Below are 22,586 nucleotides of genomic sequence, written 5' to 3'. Positions count from 1 at the left end.
TTCACTTTGTCCCTCACCCCCTTCCTCTCACACACACGCTGCCGCGAGGCTCCTCAAAAGCAACTGCTCTGGCAAGGCGAGGAAGTGACTAAACACGAAGCAGCAGCACGCGTCGTCATCTTTGTTCTGACAGGGAGGACATGACAGGCGGCAGAGCGAGAGATCCGGTCTCTCCCAGCGCCCCCTCCCCCGATCCTCATCATCATCATCAAGTGTCAGTGACGGAAATCGGTCGCTTCTCCCTCCTCCGTGGTCTGTGCCTGTAAATGCCGGCCCTCTGAGGGAACGTCGTGTGCACTGGCTTGTGTGCGCTGCCTTCTAACCCCTTCAGGCCCACCTCCCGCTCCTCCCTAAGACGGCCCATTGCTCAGGCACGTCGAAGTCTCGTCTCTCGTGCTGTCATTTCAATCGCAGGCGCCACTCGGAAGGGCGAACGGCCGCCGCTCGGGGTTTTCTCTGCGGTCTCCTCGAGGGCGCATGTTTCGCGCTCACGAGCTGACAAACGGCGACCTCCGCCTCCTTTGGCAGTTGGGTCTTCTAACCGCCCCCTCCCCCCCCCAAAAAAAATTCTCCTCCACACGCCCCTCGCCTTTCCCAGCCTGAAGTGAGTCAACGGCCAGAGCGACACGCGCGGGCGCCAGACGACCCCCTGCCCGCAGTTTGTGGGGTGGGGGTGGCCCAATGGAGCGGGAGGGGGAGGCGGGGACGTGCAAGTGAGGTGGAAGAGGAGGGGCAAAAGCGCCTTAGCCTTCCCCCCCCTCCCCAGGGAGACGCTCGTGGCAAAGTCAACGACCCGGAGCCCGCCGGGCCTCATCAAACGCCTCAGCCCGACCCACATACGTCATGGAAACAAGCACGTCAGGCAACTCCGACCAATAGCGGGAGGTCGGGGAGGCGGAGAAAGAGGCACGCGCCGCCCCTTTGGGCGCCAGTGCCAATCGGAGGCTCCGCCCTTTCTCTCCCCCGCCTGCCCCCCCTCACCCGTGAAGGCGCCGCGCCTTCAGACCCCCGCCTCTTCCTCCAACCCAAGCGAGACCCTGTCACGTGACGGGGACCGGGGAGAGAGTGTGAGTGAGGGGGGGTCGGGCCGGCTCGGAACCTGGTGGCTACCGTCGCTTTGGGGAGGAGGGCTCGCCTGAGGAGAAGCGGGCGAACGGACTAGTAAGTGGCCGACCCTCGCGGTGGAGAGCGAGCGAGCAGCGGAGAGGGAGAGCGAGCCGGGCCGCCTGTGGCTGGGAGGCGGCGGCTCCCTCCCGCGCGGCATATGGCTCGGCGAAGGGAGCCGAGCGCTGCCCGCACGCCTGCCTGCCGCTGACTAGCGAGGGCGAGGCGCTGCTGCTGGGGAGCTACCGCGGAGGGCGGGGCAGGGCGCCCGGCTCCCTCCTCCTCCCCCTCCCTCCTTCCTTCCCTCCCTCGCTCCGGCTGCCGCTGCTGCCGCCACCTCCACTCTCTCTCCCTCCCTCCCTCTCTCCCTCCGTCCCCTCCCGGTCTCAGGCGGGCTTGGCTGGGGCTCGCGCGCTCTGGGGCGGGGTGGGGGGACCCTGTGCAGCAGGCAGGCACTGAAGGTGGAGGCGGCGGCGGCGGCGGCGCTGGCCGCGTGTGGGGCTTGGCGGCGGCGGCGGACCCTGAGGTAAGAGGCGGAAGGGTGGGCAGCGTGCGGCCGGGCAGCCCGAAGAGAGGACGCGGCGAGGGCGTCGGACGGGGCACCTCCGGAGGCGCAGGTGGCGAGGCGCCGCGGAGCAGCGCAGGCCAGGCGGGCTGGGGGATTAGCCTGCCGGAAGGAGGCGGCCGCGGGGTGGGGGTGAGGGGCAGGAGACCTGGGCCCTGCCCGCGCCCCTCCTTCCCACGGGGAGCCCACGCCGGCCGCCTCGAAGCCAGGCGCGGCGTGACCTTGAGGGCAGCCCGGGAGCAGCGCCTCCGGCCGCCCGCCCGCCACCTTCTCGCCGGGCCGGCAGCTGGGCGAGGGAAGGGGAGAGAGCTCTCCCCTCATGCCCCTCCGGTTGGTCAGCGTTCATCTCCCCGTCCGCCGACGCGCGGCGGCGGCTGCTGCTGCTCTTTAGAATGGGCCGCCGGGCGCCCGTTAGGTGAAGGTGCTTCTTGGTCTCCGGTTTGCTCTGCCGGGCTAAGTAGCCGGGATTACGCCGCCGCCAATGCACGGCATTATCATCCTCGGCAGCCTTGAGCTTCCATTTACCCGCCCTGCGGGGCGCCCAGCTGCCCGGCCAGCCTCTCTCCTCTTGGGGAAGGGAGTCGGGAGCCGGAGGCTGGCGGCGGAGGGTCCTCCTGCTCCTACCTGCTAAGCTTTCAAGTCAGGGGTTGTGGTTGGGAATAGAGCGGAGTGTCAGGCTTCTCTCTCTCTCTCCCTGCACGAGCCCCTCTGTGTGGTTTATCACGACGTTAAAGTGATTTACTAATGGCTTAGTTGCATGTGTCGCTTATGAACATTTTGGAAGCGCCCTCGAATGCCGCGTGGGTCGGCGAGGCTGACCAAACCAGCCTCCCTGGGGCAAGCGTCTGTATGTGAGGAAGGTGGCGTTAGGATTTATCCCATTTCATCGAAAGTTTTCATGACCCTGTCATCTCTGGCAAGTGGTATGCCTAAGCTTTGGATGTGACCACCACGTGAGTTCATGAAGATGCCTTCACGGTGCCAGTAGTGGGATGAGGTGTGGGATTGAGGGGGAAGATTGCTGCGTGTACTTCATAGGAAGAAAGCGCTGCCTGTTTGCCACACTACTACCTGCCCAAAGGGAACTTAGATGGGTGACCAGGAATATCTTCACATTCATCTTCCAGACAGCTGGCACGTATACATCCTGGATGTAAAAAGTTGGATATAGTTGGAGGAAAAACTTTTGTGAGCAACATACCTGGAAACTAACTGATAAACGTTTGGAGTATCTGACCTTGTTGTTGCCAATTTGTACCTACTGTAACCACTCCTAATGTAGAAGACTATGCTGGCAAAGATCCAGTTTCATTAAAACAAGGTAGGAGGTTCCAGGTTGAAGTACCTATCTTTTCTTGGTCTGCGGATTTGATTAAATTCTGTTGTAAGAGTCTTGAATAATGCCATTTTCCCTTGTGCTATACTTATCCCCCACCCCTTTGAGATGTTTAAGATAACTGAACTGCTTTGCTCGCATTCTACGAATGCAAGTATAGGAACTCAAGGTATTTGCTGATTCACAGAGTAGTATGCCTTGCCTTTTATCATTGTAAATCAAGCTTAGGCTGCTCATCCATTTAAGAGTTGGTGGCTGAGACTGGGAGCCTGCAAGTCCCTGGTTGAAAATTTATCTCTGCCATTAATTCACTTGTTGCCCTTAAAACATGCCTCTATTATTGTAGTCTCAACCTACCCCCTGCCAAAGATATATGAAGTATGTGAGGTTAATAATTCTTTAGCAATTTCCAAAAGAAACAGAAATGTAAAATATTACTATGCCATAAAGCAATCTTCCTCAGTGTGGTTCCCTTCAGATACTGGTGGACTACAATCCCCATCATCTCTGACCATTGGCTATGCTGACTGAGGCTGATGGGAGTTACTGTTGGATGAAATTCATAGGCCAACACATTGCGGAAGGCAGCCATAGAAACGGGGGATAGATATGACACTCACATAGTATATGTATACAACCAAATGCAGATCCTGTGGCAATGAGAACAAAGCCAAGGGTGTCAAAAGGCACAGTGTAAGGGTTTAGCATCACTATGTAGAATTTATATTCATACAAGAGATACCATAGGAATACTAGAAATACACACTTAATGTCCATACCTGATGTAGTCTCTTGGTCTTTTGTCTCTTGGTCAAAACACACACACCCATTGGCAGTTGATCTTAAATTCTAATATTTAGTATTTTTCTTATATTAATGCAGGTTTAGTATGAAGAAATAATCACACATGAAATAAGTACCTTTCAGTACCTTATGGTCCTTAACATTTTAGAACTTCAGTTCCAATTGTAGAAGTCTACATGATCATCAGATCGGAAGTGACAGTATTTATGGTGTAGTGGATGCAAATAGAAAAATGAGTTGAAATAAAAGATGGATCAAACTGTTTCTGAATTAGGTGTTGATCTATTTGTAAAACAGTTTCTTGTGTGGATTGATGCAGTGGTAGCAAATCCATCACCTAGATGGCTGTCTTTATGGAGAAAGAGGAGCATAGCTATGTGTGTTGATGCTCTGATTATGACAAGGGGAGCATTTCATATTATTGATTAGCAGTGCCCCTTCTAATATTATAGTACTACTTTTTCTTAATAAGCTTATTGAGTTTATAACATTGAGTATTGGGGTCCCTCAGTTGTCTAAAGGAGACTGGGCTTGATGAACCAGTAATCTAACTTGGCATAATGCAGCTTCCTAAGTTTCTACAACATATTTCCAATATTAAACCCCATGACTGTTTCTGGTTAGCATGAACTCACTATCTTTCATCTGTCAAAGTTTAAAACTCAGAATTAGCAAGGTGCATGGTGTGTTTCAAAAATGACACACAGGCTACATGATATCTATACTTATCATCTCTATAGTTATTTCTGGGCAGTACCACTGGTGTTGCAAATACACAATAATGATAATAGTGAATATTTGTACTAAAATGTATGTTACCTTGCAAGTTGTATTTCTATTAAAATCAAGCCAGAGGGAAGCAGATGCCTTTGCATTTTGCCTCTACTTAATGGCTGTGTTCCACAGACTATAACTGCAACTGAATACGCTGAAATCCCATCCTTGTGTATTGCGAAATTAAGTAATAGCAAGCAGTCATTGGTTGTTGGGTTTGTAAATATAGATTATTTTAGGTGATCTGTTCTGAAATGGTTGTAGCAACCTCATTTATAAATGTTTCACACTTGACAACTTGAGTACTGTGGCTCATTCCGAATGGTTTTTGACATGAGATTAAAAACAGATATGTTCACAATGAATTTAAATTCTATTTTTTGAAGGAAAAACTTCTAGATTTATCTGTTGTGTTCAGCAATATTTCTTTTGAAATACTTTACTCATGATACAGTTAGTCTTGGCGTGAAGATAGCAGGTGGTAAATCTTGTAAGGTTCTAAAAACCAGCAAAAGTGACTCTCATGAAGATTTAAACACTTTACTATTGGGCACACATGTTGGTAGGTTATTGTCCAACTGCCTCGGGATCCAGTTTCTAATAAAGGCAAGAGACAGTGTTTCTTCTTGGATAGTTGGTAGTGATTGGACTATATATTTTAGGTGCGTAGTGTAAAAGATTAACCCTGAACATATGAAAATACTTGTTTAATGGTTTAGTTTGCTTGTTGATAAGGCATGCTGTCCCTTATCCTTTGCATAATAAACCTATATATATATAAACACACACACACACACACACACATGTGTGTGTGTGTTTTGCAGGTTGTAATGGAGAATCTTCCTTAAAACGTAAATATTTTGTATGCTAAGAAAAATGGTTTCATTTTACCTTGAACACTGGAGTTTATGGGCATACACACCTTATACAACTGGTATGGTAGTAGAAAGTACTTGCTATCCATGTATGTTTGGATCTTGAAAATTGGGTCATAATTCTATGTATGGTTACCTTGCAGTAAGTGCTATTGAATTACATTAGGAATTACTTCTGAGTGAGCATGCATAGGGTTGCACTGTTGTGCAGTTTCTATCTAGGGAGGAGGCAGCTTATCTAGCACCAAAGACCACCATCATGCTACATATTATAAGTAGAAAAGCTGTAGCTCTTATATTTCATGTAACTTCCATTTATCAGAGCTAATGAATACCTTATATCTAATCTGAACTTCATATTAAAATGGTGTGTGTGTATCTGTCTGTCTGTGTCAGTCAGCCATTTTGGATGCTGGCAAGGTACTGGATGCTGGATCATGGTAATAATAGTTGGCAGATCTTGTAGTCCAGAAGAATGGATCCAACGTTTAATCAAGTAGAAGCATAGGTTTGGGGTACTTTTAGAGTATAAGGCAACTTAAGGTACCGGTCATGGGCCTATAACGCTTTAAACATGGTTGGGGCCTAGATAGTTTCCCCCAAAGTACATAATAACCTCTCATGTTATGTGCTCTGCACTCTTATGGAAGCCTTTCTGAACTAAATTTAAATGGGTATACAGATACACATTTGTGGATCTTATTCATTGGGTACCTAGTTATGCGAACGTCTTTCCTGTTCGTTCCTGATGTTGTAAATATAATCTCAAATATACCATAAAATTGAAAAGCAGAGGTTGACAGGCCTTGCAATAGAAATGCAAATACCTCCAGAGTTGCTAACTCTGCCTTTTAAGTTTTGAAGCAACACTTAGCAGCTCCCTCCTTCACTTAACAGGATTCTTTCTTTCTCCCAGCTGCCTTTCTCTTTTCTTTTTACTTGTACCTAATGTTGCCCCACTTCTTTTGTAGAGCTGCTGCCCATACCTTTGCTTCATTTCTAAGTATAGAAAACATATTCTGTTGCTGGCTGCACATATACTCTCTTGTACTCCAGGATTTAAAGTGCTAGGAGTAGTTCTTCACAGTGATGGAGCAGTGTGCAGTTTTCAGCAAGCAGGTGAGTGGGGAATTGCATGGCTGCACTAGGTGCTTTCATGCTAGGCATAAATTCCTATCTCCAAACTTGTGGTTAAGTGTTCAAGCAAGTAGATGTTCATATACGTTACCATGTCCATGTGGTGTAATATACCAACTGTCCAGGAAAACTCGCGTCATACATCTGTCCCCAGGAAACCTTTTGAGTCATAGATCAGACCCCCATCTCCAGTTGTGATGCACCTGATGCTTCAGAGTAGGAAGAGACAACCCAAAGCACTGAGGGCTATTTTCATTTTTGTTAAAAGAGGGCTGCACAGCTATTTTAATTTCAGAACAGTCTGTGTCTGAATACAATTCAGTCTGCCAATCTTTTGCACATAACACATTCGATCTGTACTCTTACCTATTAAAACATTCTCTCCCTATATTTCTCTCTCCACACATTGGAGCATGCACACTTTTCTCAACAGTCTGTTGCCATCTCCTTATATTTCCTTTCCACCTGGGGTCTCTGTGCCTCTACCTCTAATCCTTTTTTCTTTGCACTCTGTGGCACTCTCATGTTTCCATACCAGCAGGTTTTTCTGCACACCCTTTCTGTTTTCCTCTTTTTCTACCGCAAAGTCTATCTGCACCTGCATCTTTTAACATTTACTCTTTTTTTTGTTCACTCCTTAATGTGCTACTCTGAGAGCTTGCTACCCATTTTTCTTTCTTGTACATCTACATCCTTGTTTATATCTCTGTACCACCATTGGTTTCTTCACTCACATATTTAAATCTATCTTTTGTAGGGTTGCCAACCCATGCTGGCCTGTTTTTCAGCCTTGAACAGCAGCTTCTGCAGAATCTAGTGCACTAGGCTGAATATCATTACAGCATGCAAATAAACAATGGCACATAATAGTATCTGCCTTTAAAGGCGCAGCTAGCCTGAGCAGTTGAAGAGCTAGCAACCCTACTTTCCCAGAATGGCAGATTAGACTTCCAGCAGTTCACGTGGTGAGATCTTCATATAACAGGTAGAGCACATGGTTAAATTGATTGGTTGAAACACAATGGAAAAACTGATGCCAACTCTATTGAAAACTCTGAGCCTGGAGAAACACAAAACATAACTGAAGTGTGTCGATATGACACTGAAGCCTGGCTCACAAATAAGACTGCAAACAATGAGTTTTAGAATCTCTCTGGCAGTCCGGGGCTGTACATATCCAAGGAGTGGGACGTAGTTGGTTTGCATGATGTACGTTAGGCAGGTTTTGCCACTGAAACGTGTCCCCACACCCTTCCTGAGAAAGAGGAAAGGCTTGGAGAGTAGCTCTTGCTTGGGGCCTGTGGGTCTTAATTAATGTATCAGATAAGAATATTAAAACCCTTTTTCTCAGATCTGACAATCTTGACGTGTAGTTGTTTTGAGACGTCACAAAAATGTTATACTTAAAGTCTTCTCTGATAACCCAACTATCCATTTGTGTCCAGTTAATAACTATTGAACCTGCCCTTTTCCATTTTCTCTAGTCTTTGAGGCCCTCCCAAGTCATACTGAGTTATTTCCTGCTTCAGTGTGTGAACTGACTGTTCAACCATGATTTTCAGGTAGCCTTTGGCGAGTTTCTGTCTAATGCTCTTTTTCTACTGGAAAGCATCATGGAACAAAGCATATTTTGTCAGTATGTTGCATTTTCCTTTCAAAAGATTCCAAAGATCCAGAGACTGATGACAGATCCCTTCAGTCTGAAGAAAGTACAGTAGTACCTCATTTTGCGACCAGGATCCGTTCTGGGGCCCCGGTCGCTGGCCAAAAAGGACGCTGGATAAAGCACATACACGCGGAGTGAATTGTGCTGCCATGCGCGAAGCGCGATTTAGCACTTCTGCACATGTGCAAGTGGCGAACCCGGATGTAACCCGTTCCGGTACTTCTGGGTATGCCGCGGACGTTCAACGGAACGGGCGCTCAACGAGGCAGACGCTAGGTGAGGTACCGCTGTATCTTTCTGCAGACATCCACAGAACTTTTATTTTGCATGATAGCCAGCCACTATTTGTGGTTGTCCTGGTGCCTGTCAAACATTTGACATCAGCAGAGGCTTGTTGAAAGGGAGAGACATTTTATGTGGCCATCATGCTAAACTCCTACAGAAGGCATATGCAATTTTTTACTGCTTTTTGCAAAAGCTCACCACAAACACTCCTGCTTTCCACTATGTTTCTGCAGTTCATGGGTGGTGAAGGCAGAGGTGATCTTTGTTAAAGAAGTGAGTTGAACCTTTGATCTTGCCATCTAATCCCTTACATTTTGTATTTTTCTTTAATAAGGTTACAATAAGCGCCTTTTCAGCTTTAGCACCTCCATGTTAGAATACTTGTCAGTGGCCTGGTTAGCATATCACATTAAATCAGTGTTTCCCAAACTTGGGTCGCCAGTTGTTTTTGGACTACAGTTCCCATCATTCTTGACCACTGGTCTTGCTATCTAGAGATGATGGGAGTTGTAGTCCAAAAACAGCTGAAGACCCAAGTTTGGGAAACACTCCATTAAATCATAATTGGATGCTTTCCCTTAGGAAAATGCTATTTTAGTCAAAGTATTTTGAAGACAGATGAATTCTGTTGGCTATATACGCCTGCACATCTTAAATTGTAGATGGTTAAAGTTTTTTGTGCTGGATTTTGTAATCAGGCTTGGTACTAAGGTTGGTTTTGTGTTGACTGCTACCTGAAAGGTGCTTCAGTGACCATAGTACACACACCTGCTATCGGCATTCTGACTATTAAGTGACTATTAAGTGGTACCAGAAATACATTATTAAAAACAATGGGTTTTTCCTTGTTAGCAAATTTATTCATACTTCATCTATTGACAAGTTCATGACCAACTATGATTGCTTTAATCGGGTTAACTGCCGTATACTGTACATTTGAGAAAGCCGAGTCAGACATTTGGCCATATGTACATTTAAAATACTCAGGTTCCCATTCCAGTTTATAGCTTACCACTCCAGGGTCAGAGACAATATACCTCTGCATACCAGTTGCTGGGAACACAGTGGGGGGAAAGTACTATTGCACTTGGGTTCTGCTTGTGGATTTCCCATAGGCATCTGGTTGGCCACTGTGAGAACAGGTTGCTGGACCAGATGGGCCTTTGGCTTAATCCATTTAATAGTCAGAATTTCTACATACGTACATGTATCAGTTATCATTTCTATCTCAATGTTCTCATGTGTAGAAAGGAATGCCTCTGCATTGTATTTCTTGTACAGTATTTATAGATGATTGTAGTTAAGTTGTATACAACATGTTTAAATAGAATAAAGATGGCGCTGTTACTTTCCTTGCAATTGTAATTTTTGTTTGTTTAAGAATGCTGTTTGTTACGCATTCGTTCTTTAAAATCTGCTGACTGATTAATTGGAGGTACCTTTTTAATTTAATTGAACAACTATTTAAGGTTGTAGTACAATTTATACTGATTTGAGGTGATATGTTTGTCTCTGACATCAGGGCCACTTAACACCTGCAAATCCTTTCATAACTATTTTGTCTCTGACTTGTAGCTTAGTGTGTGAATTACCTCTATTGAATTACTTTTATTGAAAAATAGTGTTTGAGGTGATAAGGGAACACTTCAGCATGCATTGCTTGATGTTGCAGTAATAGTAATGTACATGCATGTGTTGCTTGCCCTTAATCTCTTTCAGTCTTTAAAATGGCTTTTCTAAAATCAGACTAGTGTAGTCTGAGGAAAGAGCGTAGAATACCTGGGTAGGTATCAAATCCTGCTCCAGTGTATTATCGTAGCACACCTGTGAGTGATTTAAAACCTCTGGTCGAATCCTTATGTACTTTGTTTGAATCTTGGTTGAATAGCAACTTTTTGGGGTACAGGATGTGGCTGCTGTAAGAAAGGGAACTAGAAAAGTGTGTGTATTTGCAGCCATAGCTCATCAGTAGCAGTTTAAACTGGATGGCTGTACCTTAGGGGTAGAAGTTTTCCTCTTGTCAGTACAAACATTTAAATAATTTGGGCTCTTTTTGACTCAAAAAGCTGTGGTTTGGAGAAAGGAAATCTACCTTTCATGTTGAATGGATAAATTAAAGCATTATGGAAAGTTTCTGTGTTTGAGAGGTTGGTTATCTTTATAAACTTCGGGTAGGATACAAGTATTTTAATTGAAGGCTGCTTCCCTTTTAAAAGCAAGCAATCCCCTTCCTCTTTATAGCACAAAGCACTCCCACCCCCCATTGCTATGCCCAGTGTATCGCTAGTTCCCTCTGCCCCTTTCATTCCTACTTTCCTCAATACTACAATAGATGGGTAGCCTTGTAAATTGGTCAAATATTGCCTATTGTGTTAGAGTGTTTTTAATAAATTATGTCATAAAGCAAAATAATTTTTCTAGCTGGAGATCTGCACCTTGTAGTGGCATAGTGTGATGGAAAAGATAGGTGTAAAACCTGCCTGCTCACCAATTCAAGAGGAGTCTTCTGTTACATGCATTACTTTGGTGTAGGCGATCCCTTCCCTGTACAGTAGCACCTTGGCTTTCATTACCCTTGGTAATGTAAAGTTTGGGTTGCGAAAGCGACAAACCCAGAAGTGTTTCACCGTGCATGCATGCGCAGAAGCAGTCCCTCCAGTTGTGGAAACTTTGGGATCTGACTGGAACTCTGGAACGGATCCCGTCTGCAACCGGAGGTACCACTGTACTAGGTCGATAAACATGTTTAAAAGCCAACATCTTTTTTTAATGGCTGTTAAGTTTGCGGGTGGCGCTGTGGGTTAAACCACAGAGCCTAGGACTTAGCGATCAGAAGGTCGGCGGTTCGAATCCCCGTGATGGGGTGAGCTCCTGTTGCTCGGACCCAGCTCCTGCCAACCTAGCAGTTCGAAAGCACGTCAAAGTGCAAGTAGTTAAATAGGTACCACTCTGGCAGGAAGGTAAACAGCGTTTCCGTGCGCTGCTCTGATTTGCCAGAAGCGGCTTAGTCATGCTGGCCACATGACCTGGAAACTTTACGCCGGCTCCCTCGGCCAGTAAAGCGAGATGTGCGCCGCAACCCCAGAGTTGGCCACGACTGGACCTAATGGTCAGGGGTCTCTTTACCTTTAAGTTTGCTCTGAGGCCGTTAGCGTAAGAAATGTGGTGTGTTTATTTCATTTTAAACAAAACTCCTTGTCTGTGTATCACTGATAGCTACAAATAGTTAATTTCACAGCTAACCTGGGCTCATAGCGTGTCTTGCGGTTCTAAAGTGGTGCTTTAAATTCTTGACCATTATTGGATAGTTATGTAATGGTCAAATGACTAACCTGAACTTCAGGCCTTCTGTCTTGAAGCTCAATGCCCACTGAACCTCCTTGCTGTAGTTCCAGTGTTCGTCACACTGGTTTCCAGCCTTAAAACTACCTGCTCTGCACACCTGTCTCTGCCTCTACTGCCAACAGCAAGCATGTCTCTGGTCTGTAGGCCTAGTGTGAAATCTTTCTCTCAAGTGTAACTATATCTTTTCATATGGAAACTGCACTGTTCATGAATACTTTTCTCCTGGCAAGTTTTTCCTAAGCTTCCGGATGTTTGCAAACATTCCATGTCATCACAGTACTCCTTTAATAGTCGGGAAGGGGTAATGGACAGCAACTGGTTTTAGTATATTATGGCTGTGTTTTAGAACCTGCTTCAGTAGTACAAATAGTGCTTAAATCAATATAGTAATTGCAATCTTAGGAAATGGAGACAAATGATGCCATCTAGTGAGACCTCATGTTTTCAGCTGAAGTCAGTAACTAGACTGTTTAATACTGGTATTCTGACATAAAACAACATTTATTCCTACAAACTTGCTTGTTGCAGGCAAATCTGCTTTTAGTAACTTTAATATTTAGGTTGTGTGTGTGTGTGTGTGTGACATCTCAAATGTAGAATCACTTTTGAGTGTAATCTTCAGATTATTAAACAGTGGAACTTTTAAAACTTTTGTACATGTACCAATGATGTTGCTAAGTTAATGCAATAATTTTTTCCTTCTGATACTTAAGTAGGTGGGGAAACTGATTTATACAGCGCTGTGCGGGTGACGCTGTGGTCTAAACAACTGAGCCTCTTGGGCTTGCTGATCGGAAGGTTGGCAGTTCGAATTTGCACAACAGGGTGGGCTCCAGTTGCTCTGTTCCAGCTTCTGTGAACCTAGCTGTTTGAAAGTCTACCAGTGCAAGTAGATAAATAAGTACCGCTATGGCGGGAAGGTAAATGGTTTTCCATGCGCTCAGGCACTCGTCACGATATCCCGTTGCGCCAGAAGCGGTTTAGCCGTGCTAGCCACATGACCCGGAAAGCTGTCTGCAGGCAAACACCAGCTCCCTCGGCTGAAGTGAGATGAGCACTGCACCCCATGGTTGCCTTTGACTGAACTTAACCGTCCAGGGGTCATTTACCTTATTTTACCTTATACTAGGATATTTGCACAGGAGTCTCTAGCTTTATTTCGGTCTTGACATTTTTTTCACTCAGAAACTGAAATATTTTGGTTGGTTTTTTGCTAGTTCTGTATACAGGTACAATTGGAATCACAGGAACCTGTGTACTCAAAATACTTGCACAGAAGTTAGTAGCTGGCTGCAGTTCTTCACACCCCCTTGAATACTACTATGGAGATTTTCCTGGTCTTGTGTGTGGCTTTGAGGGAATGTAGGGCAGCCTTCCCAAACTGGTAACCTTCAGATGTTTTGGATTATAGCCCCCACCAGTCCCAGAGGAAAAACCCTGAATTGCACATAATTGTGTTGACTTGGAGTTCCCAAACTGTGACTTTTTGCTTAAAGTTAATGAAACATTTTAAAATGCAGCCTTTGAGGATCACTTGCCTCTACATTGCTGAAGTTTCATAGTAGTATGAAGGGATAGAAAATAAGCAAAGAAATGAGAAATGGATTAGTACTCTCTCGTGGTTACTGATCCACACGCAAAGAAGTAGAATAAGTAAGTATCTAGCTGGGAAATAAGCCCTAGCGATATTTATCTATGAGGGTTTTTTGGGGGGGTTATGTCTGTAAATTAAGCACAGGGGTCCAGTCCCAAGCACACCTGCCTTTCCTGAAGGAAAGATGAAGTGGGGAGAATGCATTGCTGGGCATTGATCATAAGTGCCTTTAGGCAGGGACTGACTTTGTGGTTTGGACCTGTATCACCAAGGCTGTTTGGGCACTTGCCAAACTAACTCCAGCATTTCATGTTTTGTAATTAATAGGTGGTTGTTGTTTAGTTTTTATTCAGTTCTGCGACTTCAGTGCTGAGACTGAGGCTTGCTTCTCTCATTGTGCTCACCAGTCAGCAGAGTCACACTCACTTTGCTGAATGTGGCAAGCAGTTTTGTTGATGCCTTTCTTAAGGATTCATATTTTGAAAGCTTTCAAAAACACCAGTGGAACCTGTGAAAAGTTAAGGTTCCGAATTCATGGCATGTGCTCATTTCACATGACAGATACATTGGTGTCCTTCAGTTTTATTATGAATTGAAATATATTGTACATGTAACAACAGTTGTAACAACAGTTCCCATACAAATTAAAACAAACAAATGTAGTGTTAAACATTCCATTTTCTACACATGTCATCTGTTATAAGAAATCTGCTTAAAAGCTTTCTGTCAAGTAAACCGTGTGTGTATTATAAAAGTCATTTCATTATCCCAACCTTTATTTTCAAAAATATACTAAACTGATCCTTCAGTTTTCTAGCATTTACAGTGTATTGCAACTTAACTGCTGTGTGAATGAAAAACACAGATAATTGGTTGTATGGTTTAAGCCCAAATACAACATTTAAAATGTTTTAAGACTTTCTTGCTCATCCTTTTAAGGCATTTAATGGGGTTTTCACAAACCATTGTTCTAATTTATCTATATGGTGGTTTTGATTTTGTATTACCAGTCTTTGATCCATATTAGACAATAGCTTCTCAAATAGTGTAAAGCATGAATACATTTAAAAAAAACATAGACAGAAATGCCCTATTCTGTTCTGCTAATTCAGAGGTGTGGAATCTTTTTTGCCTGGTGGGCCCGATCTTTTTCTCATCTCACACTGTGGGCCAGATTTGCAAAGTGTGTGGGGTCACCCTAACTGAGCAGAATTCAACCTCCTTTGTGAGCTGATGAGCAGGGGTTAAATCTTGTAGTGTGTTTGCCAGTTCTCTGTAGGGAACATGTGCAACAAGCACAGAAATGAACTTCCTTCCCACATATAAGCCCATGCAATTGATGTCAGTGGATTGACAGGTGGGTGGGGGTGGGGTGGGGTGGGGGAATAGCCTGCAGGGGCTGCAAGACCTGAGGCCTGCAGGCTGGAAATTCTCCACTGCTGCATTAGTTGTCGTTAACCTTCTGTTTGCTTTCTTTGGTATAGCAAATGTAGTTAATTACTTATAGTTCCCAAGTAAATAAAAAAGTTCTATCAACTAGTTTATTGAAATATAATAATAATAAAAATAATAATAATAATAATAATTATTATTTTTTATTTATACCCCGCCCTCCCCAGCCAAGGCCGGGCTCAGAGCGGCTTACAAGCAATAATAAAAACAAGAAGAATGATTACAACTTAAAAACAAAAATAAAATGCAACATTAAAATAATGGAACATTAAAATATTAAAATGTAGCCTCATTGCAGGAGGAGAAGGAAAAGAAAAAAGAAAGAGAGGGAGGGAGGGAATCAAATTGGCTCCAAGCCAAAGGCCAGCAGAACAACTCTGTCTTACAGGCCCTGCGGAAAGAAATCAGATCCTGCAGGGCCCTGGTCTCATGAGGCAGAGCGTTCCACCAGGCCGGAGCCAGAGTTGAAAAGGCCCTGGCTCTGGTTGAAGCCAATCTAACTTGCTTAGGGCCTGGGACCACTAGGGTGTTGTTATTTATGGACCTTGAGGCTCTCCGTGGGGCATACCAGGAGAGGTGGTCCCGTAGGTACGAGGGTCCTAGGCCGTGAAGGGCTTTAAAGGTCAAAAGCAGCACCTTAAATCTGACCCTGTACTCCACCGGGAGCCAGTGCAGCTTGAAAAGCACTGGGTGAATATGCTCCCATGGCAAAGACCCTGTGAGGAGCCTCGCTGCAGCATTCTGTACCCGCTGGAGTTTCTGGGACAGCTTCAAGGGCAGCCCCGCGTAGAGCGAATTACAGTAGTCAAGCCTGGAGATGACCATCGCATGGATCACTGTGGCCAGGTCGGGGCGGGAAAGGTAAGGGACCAACTGCTTGATGTGGCGAAGGTGGAAAAATGTCGCCTTGGCTGTTGCTGTAACTTGCGCCTCCATGGAAAGGGAGGCGTCAAGGATTACACCCAAACTCTTAACGGAAGGCAATGGCACTAATTGGGCCCCCGCAAGAGAAGGGAGTTGGTCCCTCATCCCCATGCCATCCCAACCTAGCCATAGGACCTGTGTTTAGTTTCAATCGGCTCCCACGAAACCATCCAGCCACAGCTTCCAAGCATCTGGTTATAAGAGGTTAATATAAAGGTTAATATAAATATAAGAGGTTAATATGATATAAGATGCTCACAATAAGAGTTAATAAAATAAAAGTTGTTAGCAATGTCTTGATTTGAAAATAATTAATAATGATAAATTAATCTAAGGTGGTACATCATAGAATCGTCTATCAAAAAATCTACTTATGTTATTAGTTATATTAACTTCCCACAGAAGTAATAAGAGATATCTGTAGATCCGTTTCTAAAAAGAGAAAAGCCTATGTAATCTCTTTCAATACCCTGATTTTACTTGAGAGCAAGTAACACTCTTCAGGGTTGTGGGGAGAGTACTTCCTCTTATCCACCATTTCCCAGAAACCAATGTATTCCAATTAAATCTTGCATTGATGCAATCTCAGAAAGTGGAGAAGAAAAACACCAATAACAAAACAGAACAAGGCAATCCAGGAAAATGCAGGTGTTCACCTGGTGGTAGCCTGGGAATCTACCACTTCATAACTGAATAAAAATCATCCTTCAATGCTAAACATCCTGACATGCCCCTGCTAACCCTCTAGATCAGTTGCTGGGGGTGGGAGGGGAGGAACAGAAAAGAAAATCCTGTTGCATAGGCAGAAAGTCATTATGCTAACAGGATTACTTTGTTGAATACAACTGTGGGTATAACTTACAATGCTGTTAAACAGTGCAAAAGAGCCAGGAATTGGGGGAGTTCTCTAATACTACCACGTGAAAAATAGTCATTTATCATGCTTCTGATTGGGAGTGAAAGGGATGCTTTGCAAAGGAAAACTGTTCAGTAGGGTAGCCAGATCACATAGCGGCAATCTTGTGACAACAAAGTCATAAGGTAATTGTATTGTATGAAATGCTACACATCTTAATAGTTCAAATTTTAATTAACATCAACAGTTGGAACATACTGATAACATTTAACCCATGATCAAGGTGTGTGGGAGATGGTTTTGAAGAGGTGAGAGGGGAAAGAGTTAAATAGTCTCTCTAGCTTTGGCAGTCTGAACAGAGAAAGGCTGGGGTGTTGGGGGGGCATTTTTTTTTTTTTTTAAAGTGGAACTTTGCAGAGGAAATCTACATAGAACAACATGCAATATCTCACTCTAATCATACCATTAGTTGCCTATGGAAAAAGTCTCTTACTGTGATAAAATATAATGTTATCACTCTTGAGGTTATGTTTAAATCTGGTACAAACAACACACTTGTATACATGAATTTACTGGCTGCTGTTACCACTTCAAAATATTGTTTAGCTTGGTAGGGAAAAAAATAGGAAGTCCCCAACACAGAAGTTTCAAGCTGTACTGTAGTGTAAAACTTCATTATACAGTGGTACCTCGGGTTAAGTACTTAATTCGTTCCGGAGTTCCATTCTTAACCTGAAAATGTTCTTAACCTGAAGCACCACTTTAGCTAATGGGGCCTCCTGTGAACCACTGAGGGTTTTGGCAGGCCACAATGGGTTTTTCTACCAGCTGCAACAGTTGTAATGCATTGTGTCAGGTGCTGTATGATTTTTAATTGTCTTTTAATTGCTTATTTATTTTATCTATTTTGTTGTAATACAGTTTTCATGGAATTTAATTATACAATATACAAGTATTGAAAGAAGCAATAGAACACAATTGTAATCAATGCAAATATTTAATTCAAGAGATGCATATGGAACAGAAATGGGTGGAATTTATTGAGGAATTTGTGTGTAGGGGGGATTGGTTGCAAAAGGCAAGACATCTGTGAAGCGGGTGGGAAAGGACTGAAAAGACTTCTACTCAAAGCACTCCAGGTGCAATCTCTGTTATCTGCAAAAATTGCTTTAAACTTGTTATTATTTTCCCCTGCCACTTTCCCCTTCTAAACATAATTGCAACTTGGCTCTCTTTTTCCCTACACCTCATCCTGTAGCAGTTTCCATGCCCCACTGAGATCAGTGGTAGATATGCATAGGGTTACAGTCTTAGAAGCTTGATCTCATGCACTTTTATTCAAAAGTAAGCCTTACTCTTCTGTGGCAATTATAATCTGAGGCCTTTCTTAGTGTGCCGCTTCCATGTGAGGTCTGGAGGGAGGCAACATGAAAACGGGCTTTTCCCCCCAGTGGTTCCCCATTTGTGGAATGCTCTCCCCAGTGATGTTCATCTGGCACCATCATTATATATTTTTAGGCACCAGACGAAAACGTTCCTCTTCAACCAGGCCTTTGGCTGATTAATATTCTGTGACTGCCACATCCTTGGTGCACAAGGCACATACTCCAGAAGAGGGAGCGGGTGGAAAGGGCTACCGGAACTGATGTCAGTTGCTACTGCAACTAGAGTTGGAGGACTGGGTAAAATATGTTGCTACCTCTCCTCTGCTCTCATCCAGTAACCTTCCACACTTCGAAAATGAAATCAGTTTAGAAGGATGGGTGAATGTGAGAGAAGGGGAATGTGAATTGTTCCACTAGCCACAGAAGAGTTGGGTTGCAAAGCAGGTTCTGCCTTCCTTCAACAGCATGCAGTGCAAAGCCTTAGAATGACTGAGGAGCTGTTGCTCCCACAGTCCATAAAGCTCATGGACTATAGTTTGGCAACCACCTTTTAGAACTTTTGAGTCATTTGGTTACTATAGCAACAGAAATGGTGCAATTAAGGTACAGTTTACATAAAAGCGCAACCATAACAGTCCATAAAATTTCCTGGACTAGCTAAAGTCAAGATGAAGCAAAACTATATATCATATAAAACAGAGCAATGCACAGAACAGAGAAATAACAAATTAAGAGTCAAGATTCACTCCATGAATTACCTGAGGGAAGGCATTTCGGAGGGTATTTCAAAGGCCTACTTCTGACTTTTCTTCATATGGCCATCTGCCGATAGTGAAAAGACTTCTCTGAAAATCTTAAAGATTGACTTGATCTGTATTGGGGGAGGTGGTCTAGCCTAATTAAAACCAAATTTGAAATTAGTATCTTTAATTAAACTGGCAAGCCGTATAACGTAACTGGGTTTAAAGCAGGGTCAAAGCTGTAGAGAGTGGCTTTTGCAATTGTTTTGAGTTTAATTCAAAGGGGAACTTGTAACCTCAGCTTTATAGCCAGATGGGTTTTTTGTAAAACTATTAACTTATAACTATTAGAAAATAAAACATGATGAAGAAATTTCTTTTCATTTTTTGTTGACTAGATCACAAACCCACTTTATTTTGACATTTCATTCTTACCAATAAGTTTAGAATTGTGTGTGTGTGTGTATTTGCATGTCCCGTATATTGCTGAAATCTACCCACCCTCAAGGGAACCTCTTGGTAGGACAAAAATACCATAGAACATGTGTGCTCCCTCTTACTGGCTTTTCAAAAGTTGGTAACTAAATGTTCAGTTTATGCTGTGGCATATATTTACAATGATACATAGGTAACACCAGAGCTTCAATTTTGGTTATGCTTTGGAAGTTAGGAGACAATATATCTAAATGTATATCAGCTAAGAATATATGCTAACTAAAGCATAATAGAGAAGTTTTGTTAGTAATAAGATGAAGTGTCAGGTTGTTCAGTTTTGCCAATTATAGTATTAGGTTTCAATGGAGCTTGGGAAGTTAAAGCTGTGTGCCAGCACTTGTTCGCTTCCACATTTTTAAAGGATGAAAATGCTTTAGAAAGCTGTGTACTTTTAAGATTTATATCCACTTACTAATAGAAATCTAATCCTTCAAACCTGACGGTGTGCTCACTGTGCAACACAGTGCCCTTAAAACAGTTGCTTTCTGCTCTCTCCCAGATGGACCTTTTTTCTTTCTGAGGATGTTCAAAACACTCAGATGACTTTGATTCTAGTTTCTAGGAGTACATGAAGTCCCATTGGCAGGTGCTGTTCATTTTGCTTAGCATATGTGAAAAAGTTCTATTTTCCCATCTTGTGCAAACTAATTCTGGGAAGGCAGTGTTCCTTTCTCCCCAGTTGAAATACAGACGCACACAATGGCTGAATATTCTTATATATTATCATCACAGTATTTTTCTGTTGCCAGCTCTGTCTACAAACACAGCTATCTTGAGCATCCTTTGATGTAAAGGCAGAATACAGATCCAGAAATAAATATATAATATATGTATGAGCTAAATTGTACACCTCTAGTGAATGTGTGTTGAACTATTTGGGAATGTCATGGCTTGTACTTTTGTATTACTCTTATAGTGTATTGAGAAGGTTATTGGATGCTGTAAAACAGGCTTCCTCAACCTTGGCCCTCCAGATGTTTTGAGGCTACAGTTCCCATCATCCCTGACCACTGCTCCTGCTAGCTAGAGATCATGGGAGTTGTAAGCCAAAAACATCTGGAGGGCCGAGGTTGAGGAAGCCTGCTGTCGAGTCTCTTCCTCTAAAATAGCCTGAAGCATTTGTCTGAACCACTTAGCTTTATTTGAATTTTAACATGTTGCCATTGACATCCTCTAAAAGCTGTTGGGTAGCTACAACTACAACTATGTGATACCTGTGCAGCTGCTCCCTGTTTTAACTATATTAAGCTGTAAAGGAGCGTGCATTACTCAGTTGATTTACAGATGAATGACTTGAAAAGATGCCTGCACTTTGGTATGGTATAGAAATTAACTTTTGTATTTTTGTCAGTTCTTGAACAGCCATGGTAAAATGTTTGATCACTTTAATGTGCTTTTGCTGATTTCAAGGCAATCAGTCAATGTACCTGAGAGTAATTGGTTGTGTTTAGGTGACCATATATATCTTGACTTAAATCACTGTGCCCTGGTTTTGGTTGTTCAATATTGGAGCTATTATTTGCATTGTATATGCATGGGCTGTTTCTTGTGGGAAGGGATATATAATTGTTTGTTATGTAGAAACTGGAAGATAAAGAAGTTAAACAAAAATATTTTTAGTTCCAAAGCTGGTAACCATTGCTTTCTGTTTCATTAAATATTGGACATTGTTTGACTGTAGTTGGTTGAACCAGCCCAAATGGTTAATCTGTCAAGTCATTTGTTTGGAATGAGTGGGAACTTGCATGATTAGCTTAATGGAGAATTATTGGATAAGTCGACATTAAAGTTGTATATGTTGCAACAAAAAAGCTGTGCGTAGAAACTACTTGCATTTAAGCGGATTTCTCCACCAAGCGTGTTATTGCTCAGCATAAGTTCACAAAAACTGAAAATACTCTGCATACTGTTTGGTACTAAATTGTAATACATCAATTGCCTGAGAATACCTTTCTAACTAAAGCTTTCCTGTCTACCAACTGCAATAGTTAACTATCCTAGAGTGTTTGGTAACACAGGTTATAGGATAGTTCACAACATTATAGCTCCTCCACAGAGTCCCCTAACATCCAGTACTTGAGGACAGGGAAAATAGAAATGTATAACATCTGCAATGTCTTATATACTGTCAGAATATAATAGAGTATGTACAGTATGTAAAAACTTTTCACAAATATTGATGTCTGTAGAAAAGGTGCATTGTTAATAATTTCATACAACATATTGAATACAGGCAGGATCTGACAGCTAGAATAGAAAAATATCCAATCAAATATAAAATCAAAGTTGTAGTTAACTTAAATCAAGTACTTATTCCTCATTTATGCACATAAAATATCATGCAAGGGAAGTGTGTCCTATTTAAATGTGTTTAAAATACTTCCAAGAATCCTAATAAAAATTTCAAAGTAAAGTGAGTTTGTTTTAATGTAGCATTACATTAAAGAGCACTTTGATTCCCCAGTCATATTTAAGTCTACCACTTTTGACTTTTTTGGGGGGGGGGAACCCCTCAAGAAGTTTTAATGTAACATGATATCAGGGCTATATGCAACTAAATTGTTGTATTAATAGGAGAAGCCTATTCCACAAGGATTCCTAATAGCAAAGCAGGAATTTCCCCCTTCTGTGCCATCACCAAATCTTCTTTGGAGGGTTGGAGGAATTGCCAGAATAGATTTAGGAAATGGAGAGGAGGAGATACCGGTAACTGCCGCGAAACGAAAGTCCTTGTGCTGAAGGAACCGTGACTGTAGAGCTATGTAGAATAGTAATTCAGATAAACATGCTAAATCATATCTGCATCAATTCAGAAAAAATGGTAAACCCATACTGATGCCTTGTTGCATTTTAAAATCTAGTAGTTCTGTTATATTGTTCCAGGACAGGGACATTTTTGGGTTGTTCATGGGTAAAGGAGTTGCAGAGGTTCTGAGAGGCAATGACAAAACTGGTGCTGGATGAGAGGGCTTATTTGGCCCTTATATATGTCAGTATTTATAAATTTCCATCTTTTTAGATGCAGAAATGGAAATATTTTTGTAGCTTGCTTACCTAGCATTTGAGTATTTTTCAGGCGGTATTGACAACAGTGTTATCACTAAGTTTAGCTTTCAGTAATGTGACTAGTTGAGAGGAGATTACTGCACATTTTCCAAATACTTCTGTTTTATTAACCTTGCTGCTTTGAGCAGAGGCTACACTGGTATTCTTCCTCCAGGGTAATCTTGATTCTGACTAATGTGGGAA

The 22,586-nt window shown here is 42.9% G+C and overlaps 1 protein-coding gene across 14 annotated transcripts in view; it reads left to right on the top strand.

Moving 5' to 3' along the window:
- The first annotated feature begins 987 nt into the window (after nt 1-987).
- Nucleotides 988-22,586, top strand: part of ATP2B1 (ATPase plasma membrane Ca2+ transporting 1) — a 65,449-nt gene continuing 43,850 nt past the window's right edge. For 6 of the 14 annotated variants that reach the window (XM_028747583.2, XM_028747581.2, XM_028747582.2 and 3 more), the window contains exon 1: nt 1,062-1,161. The gene's annotated coding sequence lies outside the window, so the exon portion shown is untranslated. Of the gene's footprint in view, nt 1,162-1,468; nt 1,631-2,796; nt 2,991-8,097; nt 8,168-22,586 lie in introns of those variants that run through there. The other 8 variants (XM_028747578.2, XM_028747575.2, XM_077934803.1 and 5 more) reach the window with 7 other exon arrangements.

The sequence above is a fragment of the Podarcis muralis genome, chromosome 10 (genome assembly GCF_964188315.1).
Source record: "Podarcis muralis chromosome 10, rPodMur119.hap1.1, whole genome shotgun sequence".
NCBI classification, from domain to species: domain Eukaryota; kingdom Metazoa; phylum Chordata; class Lepidosauria; order Squamata; family Lacertidae; genus Podarcis; species Podarcis muralis.
This window is presented reverse-complemented; position numbering and strand designations above follow the sequence as displayed.